Source organism: Leucopleurus acutus, assembly GCF_964270905.1.
Source record: "Leucopleurus acutus genome assembly, chromosome: 19".
In the NCBI taxonomy this organism is placed as follows: Eukaryota; Metazoa; Chordata; class Mammalia; order Artiodactyla; family Delphinidae; genus Leucopleurus; species Leucopleurus acutus.
This window is the reverse complement of record NC_139161.1, coordinates 45,603,175-45,622,715: the sequence shown is the minus strand read 5'-3', so window position 1 is coordinate 45,622,715 and position 19,541 is coordinate 45,603,175. Positions and strand designations below refer to the sequence as shown.

General features: G+C 38.0%; 1 protein-coding gene across 1 annotated transcript in view; it reads right to left on the bottom strand.

Annotated features, from left to right (window-relative positions):
* TAOK1 (TAO kinase 1) overlaps positions 1-18,739 on the bottom strand; it is a 153,748-nt gene extending 135,009 nt beyond the window's left edge. The window contains exon 1 of the mRNA XM_082860880.1: positions 18,099-18,739. The gene's annotated coding sequence lies outside the window, so the exon portion shown is untranslated. The remainder of the gene's footprint in view (positions 1-18,098) is intronic.
* Positions 18,740-19,541: the final 802 nt, after the last annotated feature.

The window sequence follows — 19,541 nt, the reverse complement described above, 5'->3', positions numbered from 1 at the left end:
TCTTCTTAACAACGCTATGTGACAGGTATTAATTATTATCCCCATTTTACCGATGATGAAGCCAAGGCCCGGGTTAAGTAGTCACATAATGAGAATATCCGTGAAAAAAACCTTTCTTTTTCACCACTCACACTACATATATACCCATGAATATACAACAAAACAAAAATCAAAACAAGCTAAAAAATGGCAATCTCAACCTACCAACAAAAACAGGGACTAAAACAGTGCTTTACCAGGGATAGAGAGCATTCACAGCAACATTCCTTTTCCCCATCCTTCAATGTCAGTACCATCTTCTCACCAATTTCAGTCAGCATTTCCACCTGACTATAAACCTCACTCAGCAAGGACTCCATTTGCATAATCACCCTTCTATCCCTTACTCCTAAAATAAGGCTTCAGGAAAAAAAAAAAAAGCTTCTCACAACACTGTTAAAGATCCCTGGAAAAAGGCTTCCCTGGTGGCGCAGTGGTTGAGGGTCCGCCTGCCAATGCAGGGGACGCGGGTTCGTGCCCCGGTCCGGGAAGATCCCGCATGCCGTGGAGCGGCTGGGCCCGTGAGCCATGGTCACTGAGCCTGCGCGTCCGGAGCCTGTGCTCCGCAGCGGAAGAGGCCACAACAGTGAGAGGCCCGCGTACCGCAAAAAAAAAAAAAAGATCCCTGGAAAAGAGAACAAAGGGTTAAACATATTTCAAAGGAAGAAACCCCATGACTTCACAATCTGTTGGATGAATATAGGTGAGGAAAGAGATTAAAAGAATCAAAACAGGGCTTCCCTGGTGGCGCAGTGGTTGAGAGTCCGCCTGCCGATGCAAGGGACGTGGGTTCGTGCCCCGGTCCAGAAAGATCCTACATGCCGCGGAGCGGCTGGGCCCGTGAGCCATGGCCGCTGAGCCTGTGCGTCCGGAGCCTGTGCTCCGCAACGGGAGAGGCCACAACAGTGAGAGGCCCACTTACCGCAAAAAAAAAAAAAAAAAAAAAAAGTCAAAAACTGGAAAAGATTCAAATATCAATCAAGTGAATTAATATATTATGGTATATCCAAACTCAGGAATATTACTAAGGAACAGAAGAAATGAACTGCTGATACACGCAACAAAATGGCTAAGTATCACAGACATTATGCCAAGAGAAAGAAGCCAAGCACAAAACCACATATTGTGTGATTCCATTTCTACGAAACTCTAGGAAAGACAAATCTAATTCATAGTAACAGAAATCACATCACTGGCTGCCTAAGAATAAGAGTGGAATGAGACTGATTGCTAGGGAATTTTCAGATGAAATAGAACTGTTCTACATCTTCACTAGGTTGATGGTTACAGCCATTGATCTCTACGCTAAAAATGTGTGAATTTTACTGCAAGTAAATTATACCTTGGTAAAGTAAGCTGACTTTAAAAAAAAGTGTTATTAGCATTGAAGCAGGTGGGTAAATAAGGGGAACCTTTTGCGAAAGAGGATGAAAAAGATGAGTTCATTTTAGATGTGTTGAACCTGATGTGCCTATAGATATCCAAGAAGTACAAGACATCTCAGACAGGCAGTTGGGCATATAGGATGGGGATGGGAGAGGCACTGGAAAGAGGAGAGAGAGAAAGAGGAGCAGAGAGAGAAAGAAAAGTATCAACTGCTGAGACATCTACAGTTAGGGGCAGTCAGAAAGAAGAATCAGTAAAATAAAATTTTTAAGAAGGAAGGAGATGGTAAATAGTGTTAAGTATTACAAAGAAACAGAGGGCATAAAGGACCACACATGAATTTATTTTTGTGAATTCTAAACCTGTCTTTTATGAACATTTTTTTTTCTAACACTGAACACAGTGTTTTGCAAACAGAGAGAGAGTCTCCCTCTCTGAGAGTCAAAGTCCTGCTCCCTGAAAATCTACCTAATAAACAAATTGATGTTTTAGGCACTTGAGATATAAAAAAGAAAACAGGGTCAGGAGGACTGACGTCACAAGTAGATTTATGCTCTTAGAAACTTTTTTTCATATGTTTATGGACACACTAAATGACTAAGAGAATACTAATAACATTTATATATCCAATATTAGCTATGCACACCATACAGTTAATTTGCTAACTATGTATTTTTCTTTTTTCTCTCTTTTTTTTTTTGGCCGCGCCTCGTGGTACGTGGGATCTTAGTTCCCCGAGCAGGGATGGAACCCACACCCCCTGCAGTGGAACCTCAGAGTCTTAACCACTGGACGGCGAGGAAAGTCCCATCTTTTTGTACCTTCTCAATTTTATATCATGTATTGTTACAACTTATTCTAAACAATTTAACTTTTTTCCATTATTTGAGGACTTTAAAATTTTTAAGGCAAAAGTTGATTTTCCAAAGGCCAACCATGGTCCAAGGATGCAAGGACAGCTTGGATGATGGAAATGCTTTGACTAACTTATTTTTCACAGACCTTGCCCACTACAGAGAGCTTTAGCTCTGCCCATTAACTTCAAGTTGAAGTACTGTCAGCTTCTCAAAAATAAGCCCTTTCCTTCCAATGGAGGTAAGAAGACAGTTTTACAGATCAGATTTACTTGTTTCCTTTAATCTTTCCTAAGGTTTTCTTACAAAAATCCCTACTCCTGACTCAGCCTTCTACTTGAATTTTCTATTCCCAACAGCCAGACTCCCTCTTATTCTAATTACCAACATCCCCATGACTAGCAATTCACATACCTGAAAGGAAATTCTCACTAAGGGTAGTAATAGAGAGATAAATCACATACACTAGAATTTCACACACAAAGAACTGACGAAAGATTCTCACAATCAAAAAATTAGACAAGGGCTTCCCTGGTGGCGCAGTGATTAAAAATCTGCCTGCCAATGCAGGAAACACGGGTTCGAGCCGTGGTCTGGGAAGATGCCACGTGCCACGGAGAAACTAACCCCGTGCACCACAACTACTGAGCCTGCGGTCTAGAGCCTTCGAGCCACAGCTACTGAAGCCCACGAGCCTAGAGCCCATGCTCCGCAACAAGAGAAGCCACCGCAATAAGAGAAGCCACTGCAATAAGAGAAGTCACTGCAATGAGAAGCCCATGCACTGCAACAAACAGTAGCCCCCGATTGCCGCAACAAGAGGAAGTCCGCGCACAGCAACGAAGACCCAACGCAGCCAAAAATAAATAAATAAATTTATTTTAAAAAAAATTAGAGAACAGGTTAAGTAGAGCAATATACGCAGGAATCAGACAGAAGGCGGTAAAAAACAGAATAAATGAATAACAAACAGCAGCTTCTAATCTGTGAATCTTTAAAATGCAATTAAATAGTCTACACTTGTGAAATTTCAGAAAAATCTTGGAGGACAAAATGTTATTTACAAGAACAATACCACTGTTAAGTCATTTAAGCCTAATTAACAACAAGTCGAATTAACAATATTTGATTGATTATTCAATCAAAGAGGTTTTGGGTTTTTTTCCCTCCTTCTACCCTACTGCCAAGAAGGTTCTACTCAACCAAATAGAGTACAACTAGCTCAGGCTTTACATATACTCCTGGCTATGTGATCTTAAGTTATTTAACCTCATGAGCATCAGTTTCCCCTCTATAAAATGCAACTGCCATCTACCTTCCAGGGATGTTGTAAAAAACTGAAATGAAAAATATATCTTAAAATACATAAATAGTACCTGGCACACAGTAAATGCTCAATAAATGGTGGCTCTTGTTACTACTAAAATTCTTACCATAAATTTCAATATTATTCACTTTTTAACTGACTAAATAAGCTGTAAATCAAAACGACATATATTTACCATAGCTGAAATATTTCAGTTCTCCCCTTCAGGACATACTGCACTTTCTTACCCTCTCTGTGAAATCTCTTAAGACCATATGACTTGCTTTGGCCAATGAACAATAAGCCAAAACGACATGACCCTCTTCTAGGTAGACACTTTAAGAGCCAATAAGTTATTAGCAACAGTCTCCTTCCCATTGCCACGGAGATCATGGAACCATGTGATGGAGCCTCCATCAGTCTGAGACCCTACGTAGTGAGATCAAACAGAATCCCCCACAAACCCACACTACACATACATCATGTCAAGCAAAAAATGTTTGTCCTGTTAAAAGTCACTGAAATCTTTGAACTGCTTGTTACCAAGAGTCATTCTCAACATATGCTGTCCCTTACCTCTAGTAAACCCTTGATTCCATCAATATTTCCACCTTAGTCTCTCTAAAATCCATCATGTCAGCTCTACTCCTTATTTAGACTTCTCTAATAACCTTATAACCAAACCCCCTATATGTAATTTTTGCCCATCTATTCTCCACAACTCCAGAGTAATCTTTTTAAAACACAAATCTGATGATACCACACCCCTGCTTTTATATGATTTTCACATCAAATAGGAGCACAGCAACGGCCCTTCAAGAAACGTAAGAGATGCTAGAAATGTTCCATATGTTGTTGTGCACGGTGGCTACATGAGAATATACATCTGCAAAAATTCAACAAGCTTACACTTAATATTTATACACTTTGCTGCATTAATTATGCCTCAATTAAACAGTTAAAAAGATATGGCCCCCAGAGGGCAGACAGCAGAAGCAAGAAGAATTACAATCCTGCAGCCTGTGGAACAAAAACCACATTCACAGAAAGATAGACAAGATGAAAAGGCAGAGGGCTATGTACCAGATGAAGGAACAAGATAAAACCCCAGAAAAACAACTAAATGAAGTGGAGATAGGCAACCTTCCAGAAAAAAAATTCAGAATGATAGTGAAGATGATCCAGGACCTCGGGAAAAGAATGGAGGCAAAGATCGAGAAGATGCAAGAAATGTTTAACAAAGACCTAGAAGAATTAAAGAACAAACAGAGATGAACAATACAATAACTGAAATGAAATCTACATTTCATTTAGAAGGAATCAATAGCAGAATAACTGAGACAGAAGAACGGATAAGTGACCTGGAAGACAGAATGGTGGAATTCACTGCCACGGAACAGAATAAAGAAAAAAGAATGAAAAGAAATGAAGACAGCCTAAGAGACCTCTGGGACAACATTAAACGCAACAACATTCACATTATAGGGGTCCCAGAAGAAGAAGAGAGAGAGAAAGGACCCGAGAAAATATTTGAAGAGATTATAATCAAAAACTTCCCTAACATGGGAAAGGAAATAGCCACCCAAGTCCAGGAAGCGCAGAGAGTCCCATACAGGATAAACCCAAGGAGAAACACGCCAAGCCACATAGTAATCAAACTGGCAAAAATTAAAGACAAAGAAAAATTATTGAAAGCAGCAAGGGAAAAATGACAAATAACATACAAGGGAACTCCAATAAGGTTAACAGCTGATTTCTCAGCAGAAACTCTACAAGCCAGAAGGGAGTGGCATGATATACTTAAAGTGATGAAAGGGAAGAACCTACAACCAAGATTATTCTACCCGGCAAGGATCTCATTCAGATTCGATGGAGAAATCAAAAGCTTTACAGACAAGCAAAAGCTAAGAGAATTCAGCACCGCCAAACCAGCTCTACAACAAATGCTAAAGGAACTTCTCTAAGTGGGAAACAGAAGAGAAGAAAAAGGACCTACAAAACAAACCCAAAACAATTAAGAAAATGGTCATAGGAACATATATTGATAATTACCTTAAATGTGAATGGATTAAATGCTCCAACCAAAAGACACAGGCTTGCTGAATGGATACAAAAACAAGATCCATCTATATGCTGTCTACAAGAGACCCACTTCAGACCTAAGGACACATACAGACTGAAAGTGTGGGGATGGAAAAAGATATTCCATGCAAATGGAAATCAAAAGAAAGCTGGACTAGCAATACTCATATCAGATAAAATGGACTTTAAAGAATGTTACAAGAGACAAGGAAGGACACTACATAATGATCAAGGGATCAATCCAAGAAGAAGATATAACAATTATAAATATATATGCACACAACACAGGAGCACCTCAACACATAAGGCAACTGCTAACAGCTATAAAAGAGAAAATCGATGGTAACACAATAATAGTGGGGGACTTTAACACCTCATTTACACCAATGGACAGATCATCCAAAATGAAAATAAATAAGGAAACAGAAGCTTTAAATGACACAATAGACCAGACAGATTTAACTGATGTTCATAGGACATTCCATCCAGAAACAGCAGATTACACTTTCTTCTCAAGTGCGCACGGAACATTCTCCAGGATAGATCACATCTTGGGTCACCAATCAAGCCACAATAAATTTAAGAAAATTGAAATCATATCAAGCATCTTTTCTGACCACAACGCTATCAGATTAGAAATGAATTACAGGGAAAAAAACGTAAAAAACACAAAAACATGGAGGCTAAACAATACGTTACTAAATAACCAAGAGATCACTGAAGAAATCAAAGAGGAAATAAAAAATACCTAGAGACAAATGACAATGAAAATACGATGATCCAAAACCTATGGGATGCAGCAAAAGCAGTTCTAAGAGAGAAATTTATAGCTATAGAAACCTACCTCAAGAAACAAGAAAAATCTCAAATAAACAATCTAACCTTACACCTAAAGGAACTAGATAAAGAAGAACAAACAAAACCCAAACTTAGCAGAAGGAAAGAAATCATGAAGATCAGAGCAGAAATAAATGAAACAGAAACAAAGAAAACAATAGCAAGGATCAATAAAACTAAAAGCTGGTTCTTTGAGAAGATAAACAAAATTGATAAACCATTAGCCAGACTCATCAAGAAAAAGAGGGAGAGGACTCAAATCAATAAAATTGGAAATGAAAAAGGAGAATTTACAACAGACACTGCAGAAATACAAAGCATCCTAAGAGACTACTACAAGCAACTCTATGCCAATAAAATGGACAACCTGGAAGAAATGGACAAATTCTTAGAAAGGTATAACCTTCCAAGACGGAACCAGGAAGAAATGGAAAATATGAACAGACCAATCACAAGTCATGAAATTGAAACTGTGATTAAAAATCTTCCAACAAACAAAAGTCCAGGACCAGATGGCTTCACAAGTGAATTTTATCAAACATTTAGAGAAGAGCTAAGACTCATCCTTCTCAAACTCTTCCAAAAAACTGCGGAGGAAGGAACACTCCCAAACTCATTCTATGAGGCCACCATCACCCTGATACCAAAACCAGACAAAGACACTACAAAAAAAGAAAATTACAGACCAATATCACTGATGAGTATAGATGCAAAAATCCTCAACAAAATACTAGCAAACAGAATCTAACAACACATTAAAAGGATCATATACCATGATCAAGTGAGATTTATCCCAGGGATGCAAGGATTCTTCAATATAAGCAAATCAATCAATGTGATACACCATTTTAACAAACTGAAGAAGAAAAACCATATGATCATCTCAATAGTTGCAGAAAAAGCTTTTGACAAAATTCAACACCCATTTATGATAAAAACTCTCCAGAAAGTGGGCATAGAGGGAACCTACCTCAACGTAATAAAGGTCATATACAACAAACGCACAGCAAACATCATTCTCAATGGTGAAAAACTGAAAGCATTTCCTCTAAGATCAGGAACAAGACAAGGATGTCCACTCTCACCACTATTATTCAACATAGTTTTGGAAGTCCTAGCCATGGCAATCAGAGAAGAAAAAGAAATAAAAGGAATACAAATTGGAAAAGAAGAAGTAAAACTGCCATTGTTTGCAGATGACATGATACTATACATAGAGAATCCTAAAGATGCCACCAGAAAACTACTAGAGCTAATCAATGAATTTGGTAAAGTTGCAGGATACAAAATTAATGTACAGAAATCTCTTGCATTCCTATACGCTAATGATGAAAAATCTGAAAGAGAAATTAAGGAAACACTCCCATTTACCACTGCAACAAAAAGAATAAAATACCTAGGAAGAAACCTACCTAGTGAGACAAAAGACCAGAAAACTATAAGACACTGATGAAAGAAATTAAAGATGATACCAACAGATGGAGAGATATACCATGTTCTTGGATTGGAAGAATCAATATTGTGAACATGACTATACTACCCAAAGCAATCTACAGATTCAATGCAATCCCTATCAAATTACCAATGGCATTTTTAATGGAACTAGAACCAAAAATCTTAAAATCTGTATGGAGACACAAAAGACCCCGAATAGCCAAAGCAGTCTTGAGGGAAAAAAATGGAGCTGGAGGAATCAGACTCCCTGACTTCAGACTATACTACAAAGCTACAGTAATCAAGACAATATGGTACTGGCACAAAAACAGAAACATAGATCAATGGAACAAGACAGAAAGCCCAGAGATAAACCCACGCACCTATGGTCAACTAATCTATGACAAAAGAGCCAAGGACATACAATGGAGAAAAGACATTCTCTTCAATAAGTGGTGCTGGGAAAACTGGACAGGTACATGTAAAAGAATGAAATTAGAACACTCCCTAACACCATACACAAAAATAAACTCAAAATGGATTAGAGACCTAAATGTAAGACCAGACTCTATAAAACTCTTAGAGGAAAACATAGGAAGAACACTCTTTGATATAGATCACAGCAAGATCTTTTTTGATCCACCTCCTAGAGTAATGGAAATAAAAACAAAAGTAAACAAATGGGACCTAATAAAACTTAACAGCTTTTGCACAGCAAAGGAAACCATAAACAAGACGAAAAGACAACCCTCAATATGGGAGAAAATATTTGCAAACGAAATCAACAGACAAAGGATTAATCTCCAAAATATATAAACAGCTCATGCAGCTCAATATTAAAGAGACAAACAACCCAATCCAAAAATGGGCAGAAGACCTAAATAGACATTTCCCCAAAGAAGATATACAGATGGCCAAGAAGCACATGAAAAGCTGCTCAACATCACTAATTATTAGAGAAATGCAAATCAAAACTACGAGGTATCACCTCACACCAGTTGGAATGGGCATCATCAGAAAATCCACACACAACAAATCCTGGAGAGGGTGTGGAGAAAAGGGAACGCACTTGCACTGTTGGTGGGAATGTAAATTGATACAGCCACTATGGAGAACAGTATGGAGGTTCCTTAAAAAACTGAAAGTTGAATTACCATATGATCCAGCAATCCCACTCCTGGGCATATAGCCAGAGAAAACCATAATTCAAAAAGACACATGCACCCCAATGTTCACTGCAGCACTATTTACAATAGCCAGGTCATGGAAGCAACCTAAATGCCCATCAACAGATGAATGGATAAAGAAGATGTGGTACATATATACAATGGAATATTACTCAGCCATAAAAAAGAACAAAATTGGGTCATCTATAGAGACGTGGATGGATCTGGAGACTGTCATACAGAGTGAAGTCAGAAAGAGAAAAACAAATATCGTATATTAACGCATATATGTGGAACCTAGAAAAATGGTACAGATGAACCGGTTTGCAGGGCAGAAATTGAGACACAGATGTAGAGAACTAACAAGGGGGGAAAGAGGTGGGGGTGTGGGGGTGGGGGGGTGATGAATTGGGCGATTGGGATTGACATGTACACACTGATGTGTATAAAACTGATGAGGACCTGCTGTATAAAAAAATAAATAAAATCAAATTAAAATAAAAAAAACTTTTGGCCCCAAAGTAGTTTTTCAGCTTCATTATACTGAATTTCCATCCCAAACCACATAAATAGCCTATAGCCACAAACTATTACTAATTACATTCATAGACATTGATCTTTCATGCTCTCAGGTATATAATTCCCTTTCCACTCCTACTTTTCTTCAAGACCCATATAAAACTGCACTCCCTTAGGGGTCATTCCACCTAAACATCCCTTCACTTTATTTCACTTGTCTGATGACAGTTCTTTGTACCTTAGTATTCACTACACCAGTGAGTCTCAATAACAGGTGATTTTACTCCCCAGGGGACTTTTGCCAATATCTGGAGACATTTTTAATTGTCACAACTGGGGAGAGGGAGTGCTTCTGGCATCTAATGGGTAAAGGCCAGGGATGCTTCAAAATATCTAATAATACACAGCACAAATCCACACAATAAATTATCCTACCTAAAATGTCAACACTGTCATGTTTTCGAAACTTTGCATTGCATTATTGTATGATATATTTATTTGCAAGTCCGTATCCCTGTTGAACTGAAAAAACAGGAGAGATTAAATTGTACTCATTTCTGTATCCCAACACAGTATCTAGCAAATAGCAGTCAAAAATGTATAATAAATAGATGTGTCATCACTGAACCTATTTTGATAAGTACAGTGCCTAGAATGCAGCACTCAAAAGATACATGATAAGTACATGTGTTATGACAATCTTATTTTGATACTAAAGCTATGTAGATAATGGTTATACTGGTAGTCTTTAAATTCAAATTCCATCAATCACTATTTTGATTTGGTGTTTTCATAGTACATACCGACAGATCATAAATTATAACCTATGTATCTCAAAGTGTTAAACTGAAATTGATTTCTATATTAAGCTTAAACCAAATATGAGTAAACCAAAGAGCTTAATGACTATGCTTCAAAAGAATTTAACAAAGAACACTTTTTCAAAAGAAAAATGTTATAATCTCATATCACAATGCCACTTGAATGAGATAAAGTAGAATAATAGATACTAAAATTTGGGATACCATTTCACCTAATATTAATCCAATATAATTCATGTTAAAAAAAACAGAATGGTGGTGTACCTTAATATATTAATTGTCAAAAACAATTAGACAGTTTTTGTATTATTTAATAAACATGTCGTACGTCAAAAGCAGAACCATTATATTGTTAATGACTGGATTTACCACCTCAAAGATAATCATAAAACGCATTTTCGATGTTTGCTTACTGTATCTATTTCACCATTCCTCCCCTAATATATTCCATGCCATCTCCAGGAAGGTTGAAAGAAAATGTGTATTTACAAGGCTCTTAAATTAACCAGATGTCTTGTTAAATTTAGTTCTTTAGAGTAGACAGACTGTAAAATGTTAGGAGACTAAGTCTCCAACTTAAATTTTTGAGAGAATGATACATTATTAATACATCTACATTTCAAATCTGATAAATAAAAATGAAAGTTCTTTATTTGATTCCTATTTAAAGTTCTCAAAACATTTAACTTCCAACATAGGTTCATTCTTGTTGACTGAAAAAAACAATTGCAAAAAAATCACATTTGGTCTTCCTTAAAGACACAAAATCTAATTCACTTCTGATACTGAAACTACTAAATGCAGAAAGAAAACAAAAAACAAATTTTAAAAAGCCCACCACCCTTATCATTTATTTGATTATCAAATAATAAACAACACGTATTTCACATGTATTCAACCAGAGAAAGAAAAAAATTCATTTGGTAACAATGCATTATTTAGGATTTTGGTATAACATCATTTACTACGGTAATAAACTCTCTTGTGAAACTTATTCTTCTAATTTATCAAATTATCTAATACATATTACAAAATCAAAATTCGTGGATCAATATTTTTGTTTTCCCCTAAAACCATGCTATTCTTGAAGGCAGTGGACCTCTCCAACCAGTTTACCATACATTTGTATGCATATGCATAATCAGTTCAATCAAAATGCCACATAAACAAAGAAATATCCAAATTCTATACTTTCTATTGCTAGCATTCAAGTTTCTCTACTACAGAACATTTCTTTCCTAAATAGAAAATTTTCCCATCTTTTCCTTAAAATCTTTTTACTCTTGATTTAAGTTTTATGGCATTATTTCATAGAACTGAACTTTCACACATAATACACAAAAATATTTTGTCAGTATCTAAACTAAAGATAAAAGGATCTTTTCATTACGGTATTTTCAAATTACTTGTGCTTTTCTGGGTAATGGAAAAATTATCATCAGTAACAAGCACATATGTCAAAGTAAAGAATCTGAGAGTGAGCACATTATACTGCGCCCCCAGGACTCAAAACCCTTGAATTGTAAGAAACAAAACCAACTGAAATACCGTACTCCAATAATGTGATGTTCCCTATAAAAAACATCACAATCATCATCTACCATTTACACAGCATGAGCTTCCTTAACCGCAGTATATTAAATACTGTAACACATACTATACAGAGTGCAACAGTGAAGAGTAAAGTTTCCTTATCAAGTACCATTATAGGTTAATAAGTAATTTTAGTCTTTACAATCAAAAATATGGATGCTTTTGGCAAAGAGACAAGTTTTCCAATTTTGAGTGACACTAAATTCCCAAGTGTAAAAAAGGAAAAACCTTGACCTTGTTTAGTAATGCTGTTCATCAACTTTTTCTAAAACCTTTCTCTGCTTCAGTGGAAACAAACTGGAAAAAATCAGTCCAAAATACAAACTAGAGACTCGTAACTACCACCATAAGTGAACTAAAAACATCAACCAAAATATAAGGATATCATTAGATGTAATGCACTGAAGCACACTGAAATTTTTTAAAAATACTTAATAGGGCGGCGCAGTGGTTGAGAGTCCGCCTGCCGATGCAGGAGACACGGGTTCATGTCCCGGTCTGGGAAGATCCCACATGCCGCGGAGCGGCTGGACCCGTGAGCCGTGGCCGCTGAGCCTGCGCGTCCGGAGCCTGTGCTCCGCAACAGGAGAGGCCACAACAGTGAGAGGCCCGCGTACCGCAAAAAAACAAACAAACAAATAAACAAACATATATATAGTGCAATTAATAGTTTAAAATTAAATCTATATATGACTCAAATAAAAATAAAAGATATTTTCTTATTATGCTCCAAATAAAGTTTTCTTTTTTTAAAATAAATCCTGCAATTCATGAGAAATTGCCCTCACATACATAAGACGTGACATTAGAGCATGTGATAACATGCTCCCCAATATAAAAACCTCAGAAGTTATCATCATACCCAAAACTGCTGGTATCCTGCCCAGGACCTATCAGTACCCCAACAAGCTTTGAGACCTAGAAACGGTAAATATGTGCAACATAACTAACAAATAGACTAGAGACTAGAATCAGGAGAGATTGAAAGGAGAATTGTTGAAAGAAAAAGAAAAAACAAGCATATTCATACTTCAGAAATATGCAGTTAGAAGTAAAAAGCATGAGTTCAAAAAGAAACTTCAAAAAAATTTATCTGTGTACCCAGAACACATAAAAATAAAGCCAAAAAAAGTTTCCCATTACAATGCTCACCCTTACTTACACAACACACTCTGGTATTTCCCATTATTTTTTATTTAAAAAAATTGGTGTTGTGACCCAGTAAATTGAACTGACAAGTCACTAATGGGTCACAACCTGAAGTTTGAAAAGCACTGGCTTAGAGGAACTGACAACCACAGGAAGATCCTTGCTTTCCTCTGAATATCTGGTTTGAGAAAACTATTTAGGAAGTGGAAAAAGTGAGAAGACAGAATTCCTCCAGGGCAGGGACCAAACCTTATTGGCATGTAATCATCACTTAACATTTGCTGAATTAATATATTGTGGAATATAAAGCACTTTCAAGATGAGACATACCTACAAAACATACCTAAAAAAAACCGCTTAGGAGAACATGAGTACTTTGGATTCCCTCAAAGCCAGGGATGGTGAAAAGAGTTCCAGGAAGTAGAAGTATGATAGCAAAACACTTAAATAAACAAATGAAGTACCAAAGAGGAAGGAAATTTTGTTCTTTAGGACAGGTTTTACATCCAGCAAAGGAAAAAGAAAATCTCTTATAGAACTACATAGTAGTCCATTTCAGGTACAAAAAAGTTTGTAAGCTATTCTTGGTTAGAAATTCGAACCATTTCTTTAAAAAATATACGTTGAGCTCCAAATGTATAAATCCAACTTCAAATCAAAATTATGGAATGTAATTCATTCTTAAATATTAGACTCACTATTTTCATTTGTAAACATTTATTAAGTGGCTAATATGTGACAGCCAACAACTTACTGGGTGCTTACTATGTATCAAACAATACATTAGGTACTTAACAAGGGTTATCCCATTTAAACCTAGCAACCTTATAAAGTAGGCATTATTTTCATTTTATAGACAGGGAAAGTGAGGCTTAAAAATGTTATATAAAGAAGTTACACAGCTAATAAATGGTAAAATTAAGATATATTAAGTGACAGTTGTATTATTGGTGGCTGCAGACCCGAATATTTTGTTCCATTCCAGTATCTGTTGATGTTTTTCTCAGAAACTAAACTTTGCATGTCTTTCTAAATGAAGTAATTCATCTACTTCTGAATCTGCACAACATAATCATATTGAATAATTTTATCAAAAAGAAAATTCAGCCCCTTCTCAGCTTTAAAGATAAGTTAGAGGCCAATTAAATGTAGTTATGCTTTTATAACAATGTCACTGCTACTGGCATTTTTAACAGGCTATATATTAATTATGCAAAGTACCTAGTAACCTGTACTTTTATTAACTTTATTTACATGCCACATAAATTTTTTATATTGTGAAAAACCTTTCCACCTTTTATGGGCCGCTTAATTTTGTCACTAGTTAAGAAAATGCAGCCTTAAACTGTATTTCAGAACAAAAAGTCTGCTTCTAGCACAAACAGAAGAGACTGATACAGAAATAATTGTTACCAAATGTTAAAAGAACATCCCAATTGAAAGTAACTGTTTCTAGCCCCTCCACACAACATTTAAATTCATGTGGATTTTTTAAAAAGGTATGAAACACTTTAATGATATTAAATATCAATTTTTATCATTAAAATTAAAATATTTTAATCCAATATAATGGAATGAATAGAGGGTTGTATCTTTTACACTTACATTTTTAGAATTTGAAATCTTGAAGAATATAAAAAAATAATCCAGCCATGAACAAGTACAGAAACCTAAAGGCAGACGAACATACGCTGGCACTCTGCTTAATGGAACAATCTCAATTTTATGCAAGACTTAACTACAGAATTGACACTTTTTAGAAGAGATGCATTCATATATGATCCTGAACTGAATAGCAGTCCTTACCTTATACATAGAAAAAAGCTCCTAATTTCTAAAAGGTTAAATCAGTATGAGCACAATTATTACAACAGACTACTGATAACCAAAAAGATATACAGAGGAGAAATAAAATGATTTTACTATACAGAGCAGTCAAATGAAAAACAAAGAATTTATTAATTTGAATAACAGATTAATCTCAAATCTAATTTCAATGCCAACAGTTGGCCCCCTAGATAACTTCTGGATTTACTAAGTATTCATATCTACTAAGTACCAGCAAATTCTTAAAATAAATTACACTTTTTATGGTTAGTTAAGAGTATTCAGTCCTAGTATTCTGTAAGTAATCAGTTTCTTTCTTACTACTGGGATGGCATCACAGCATGGGACCAAATATCATGTATATACCTTGATGTAAAGAAAACTTGTTTTATATTAACATGGTCAGTTAACTGCCACATCTACAGTTCTCCCAAAATATATATTACAGAAAATACAATAATTATTTTCTATTCAATTCACTCATACTTTTGGTCCTGTATATTGCTGTATTTCTTTAAAACCTCTCAGTTTAAATCTGTTTGAGAAACTATCCTTTAATTTGGAAGGAAATTTAGTTACTGTCAAGATAATCCTAGACTATACAAAGCCTTTAAACCCAATTGATTCTTAGAAATTCTTCCATCTATAAAACATGAGAATTATAACCAAATTAACAAATCAGGTATCAGAATGCCAAAAATTAAGTCACTAAGAGGGAATTCAGAGAATCAGTTGTGAAAGAACAGGAAATGATGTACACTGCCATTTTGTAGATAACTAGAAACCCAAGAGGTACCATATAATCTGGAATCAATTAACTCAGACTAACAGCTCTTAGTTTCTCTTTCTGACAGGGGCATCAGAACTCACCTGCAATAACCCGCAGACAGTTTTTCCTTAATAATGAATTTATCTAATTGGTCATGAACATAGTTTTACCACCTTTAACCGAATTCCTACCAACTACTGAAAAGGGTTTCTTCATAGTTGTTCTAAAGAGTACCTCTTAGTTCTAGTATGCTGATATATAGCAAGTAGTTTACCTATATCCAGTGTACATCCTTAAGTTTTGTAGCCCTTATTGATAAATCCCCTCTGCCTTCACCTTTCGAAGACAAAAACAGTCACTTTTTACTGAGCAGTATGCTTGGGTTTATACATACTAGTATCTATGAATTAATTACCAACAAGCCATAACACAGGAATTAGACTTTACCTCACAATTTGCCAAAGAGGGGAAAACTACACACCACAACATGCAGCTTTGTGCCATGAAATAAAGATTCAAATGAGAAGTGCTGTTTAAGTTAAAATGAGTTCAGATAAAAATCAAAAGAGAATAAAGTAAGGAGAATTCCATTTGCTGAGGAAAAACAATAAAAACTGATTTAACATACCATTAATGTGTCTCCCTATATTAAAATCATGAAATAAGATGACAGAAACTAAATTAATGCTTAACACCACTACTACTAACATCTTTAAATACCTGTCTTAAAACAGGTTTCAAAATACAACAAACACCAAAAAAGCTCTGATGGACAATGTAATATGCAGATGGCATTTGGAAGTATTTAAAAACAAGTCACCCACTAAGTAAAGCTTAAACACCAAATACAACTTGCTAGTAAAACGTCAAGACAAGATCTCTGTAGTTAGTTTAGTCACCTTCATCACTTTGTATAAAAGTTATTTAATTATATGAATATTCATGTACGGAACATTTTGAAATCACTTCATCAGTAACTCTAAATACTTAAAGAAAAAAGTATCAACTGTAGATTTCAAGACTACTCTTTGGTCACAAGAACTTGGCAACACACTTCCAGAATGTTAATTTTTTTTTAATTTATTTCTACTCTACTAAACAAAACCAACAAGTACTACTGTAAACCAGATAAGATGATTTGTTTTAAACAAATATGACATGAAGCAAAAGAAGTGGAAAAACGACTTACTGACTACAGAATACAGATCCTATCACAATATCATTAGGCAAATTAATCTTTATTAATTTTTATTACATTAAGAAACAAGGCATTTTCAACAGAAAGGTTTGTAACCTAATCATTTTCGGAAAATTCCGATTTCAATGTATACAAAATAGTATTAACCCTAAAAATTCACAGCTCAGGGAGAAGGAATGTCCATCAGACAGCCTGTCTGTATACAATAATCTTTAATAATTCTTCAAGAACTACAAAAGTCATAGGAAAAAAAAAAAGAGGGAAATGAGGGAGTACAAAATTATTTTATTTTAATCCTAACGAAAACCCAATATGCTCACACACAAAAAAAGTCAACCCAGTGTTTTGAAAAGAGAGAGACATCAAAACTGTTCTAACATGGCAGGGTCTCTCTTGAGAGGCCGTAGCCCCCCAACAGTAACAGACATACTTCCCAGGGACAGATCTCAGGGGAAGAGTATTAAACCAGTACCGTTATCGATTTAAAACCAAAGGAAAAGGGGTAACCTTTCTAAGGGAAGCGCCATTACTTCCCTCTCTTGCTCCCCCTCCCTTCAGTGTATACACGGGCCTGTGTATGAAGAAACTGCCTTGGACTTCTGCAGCACTGCAGTAGACTAAAGAATGGGGAAGGGTTGAGGGAAAGAAACGCTTCCATCACCCCTAGAGAAGAGGGATACAGATTTCCCGAGCAAGGAGGGAGGGTGGGAATCCACCCAGTAGACTACCCAGAGCGGTCTCCCTTCCCAAGAATTCACAGACACTACAAAGGAGGAGAGGGAGGAGCAGAGGAATCAGAAGGGAAAGGGACCTCGCGCCTTTAAATCGGGGTGCACATCAACCCAGTCTCCCTAGGAGGGCCACACCTTCCTCGAGACATCCTCTTCTACCACCCCTTCCGGTAACCCTCAGGAAAGAGGAATGTAATTGCTCTTGCCCCTCAAAACGGGAGGGCGCCCAGCTCACCAGCTTCTTCACCCCACCCACAGAATCACAGACCCTCCTTGTCTCCCTCCCCCACCCCACCCCCACATCCCTTCTTCCGCGCAGCGGCCAAAGTGGGCCGAATTTCCCCGCCCCCTCCATGTCTCCCTTTCCCAAGGCAGAGGTGCCCTTACCCTTTCGCCGACAGGTCTGGGGCGGAGTAGGCAGCCACAGCCCCCTGCAGCGCTTGGGTAGCCGCTACGCTGGAGGGCGAGGAGTGAGGAGGAGGAGGGGGCCAGGCGACAGACCGCCGCCCCCCCCCCCGGAGCCCCAGCAAGCCGCCCAGCCCAAGCTCTGCGACAAGGGGCGGGGGGGGGGGGCGAAGGGACTACCGGGGTCGAGGAGGCGCCCTCAGCTCTTGGACTCAGCTAAGATGGCGCGGGGAAGTGCCGGGAGCCGCCGCCGCCGCCTCGGGGGAACCGGCCCGGGCCTCGGCCGCCTCCCGTCCTCACACAGCCGAGGCCCTCTCGGTCCCCCGCCGCGGCCCCTCGGCGGGCGGGCCCACGCACAGACCTCAGCCACCACCACCCCTGGGAAGGGGGCGCTCACAAAGGGAAGAGAGGCCCCGGGCCGGCCGGCCGGCGGGGCGGGGTCCCCAGGGGCTGGAGGCCTCAGAGGTTCGCGGGTGCCTCGCGCTCTCGGCCCGCGAAGGGCGCAGGCAAGCAGGACCCCTCCTCTCTCCTTAGGCAGGCGGCGGCACCGACTCACTCTCTTTGCCACCCTCCCTCTCTCTCTCTCCGAGCCCTGAAGCCACAGAGCCCGGCCGCTGCCCAGATTCCCCCCCCTTCCCAGACACCACTCCCCTCCTCCCGACAGTCATCCCAGTCTCCAATCTCGCGAGATTTCCCGCCTGACAGGCTCGACCCTGCGCGATGCAAGACTGCGTACGCGTGCACGCCCTCACGGGAGCGCGCGAGTGCTTACACTGGGCGGAGTCTCCTGAATGGCCCAGAGTCCCGTCCTGTCTCCAGTCCGGCCTCGCTCACCTGGCGGAGCCGTTCTGCCACGTGGGCGTCAGGTACATTCATTTCACCCTGAAATCTAAGAAAGAAGCGTCAGGTGCATTCATTTCACCCTGAAATCTAAGAAAGAAGAGCTTATCTGCTCTTCTCCTTTGCTTTTCCCACTCCCTAAATATCCGTCCCCCCCAGAAAACCCTGCGAATGAGAAGCTTGCCCTGACATGTTGAATAGCCCCCTTCTTACACACCTTATTTCAATCCCTCCGTGGAATTCAGAGGTAAGCTGGTCAGCGTAATCAGTATGTAACTGAGTTTTTCAGATTCTAAACGTTTATAATAATTTTTGGAACTGTAACTGTATTTGGAAATACAGAGCTAAACCATCCTATAGTTAGCGATGGTAGGAAAGGGACAAATTCTTGAAAAGTTTTTGTGGATTGAGTAGGTTGAGTAACAAGTGCAGTAAACAAACTAAAGAGTTCTAAGGGAAGAGGTAGTGCTTCTCATTTTTTTAAATTAAAAACATTTTTTTAGGGGAAAACCCCTCCAGTGGGCCACAAAGAGAAATTTTATTCAAGAACCAAAAGGTATGCCTAAGGTGCAGTCATAAAAAATC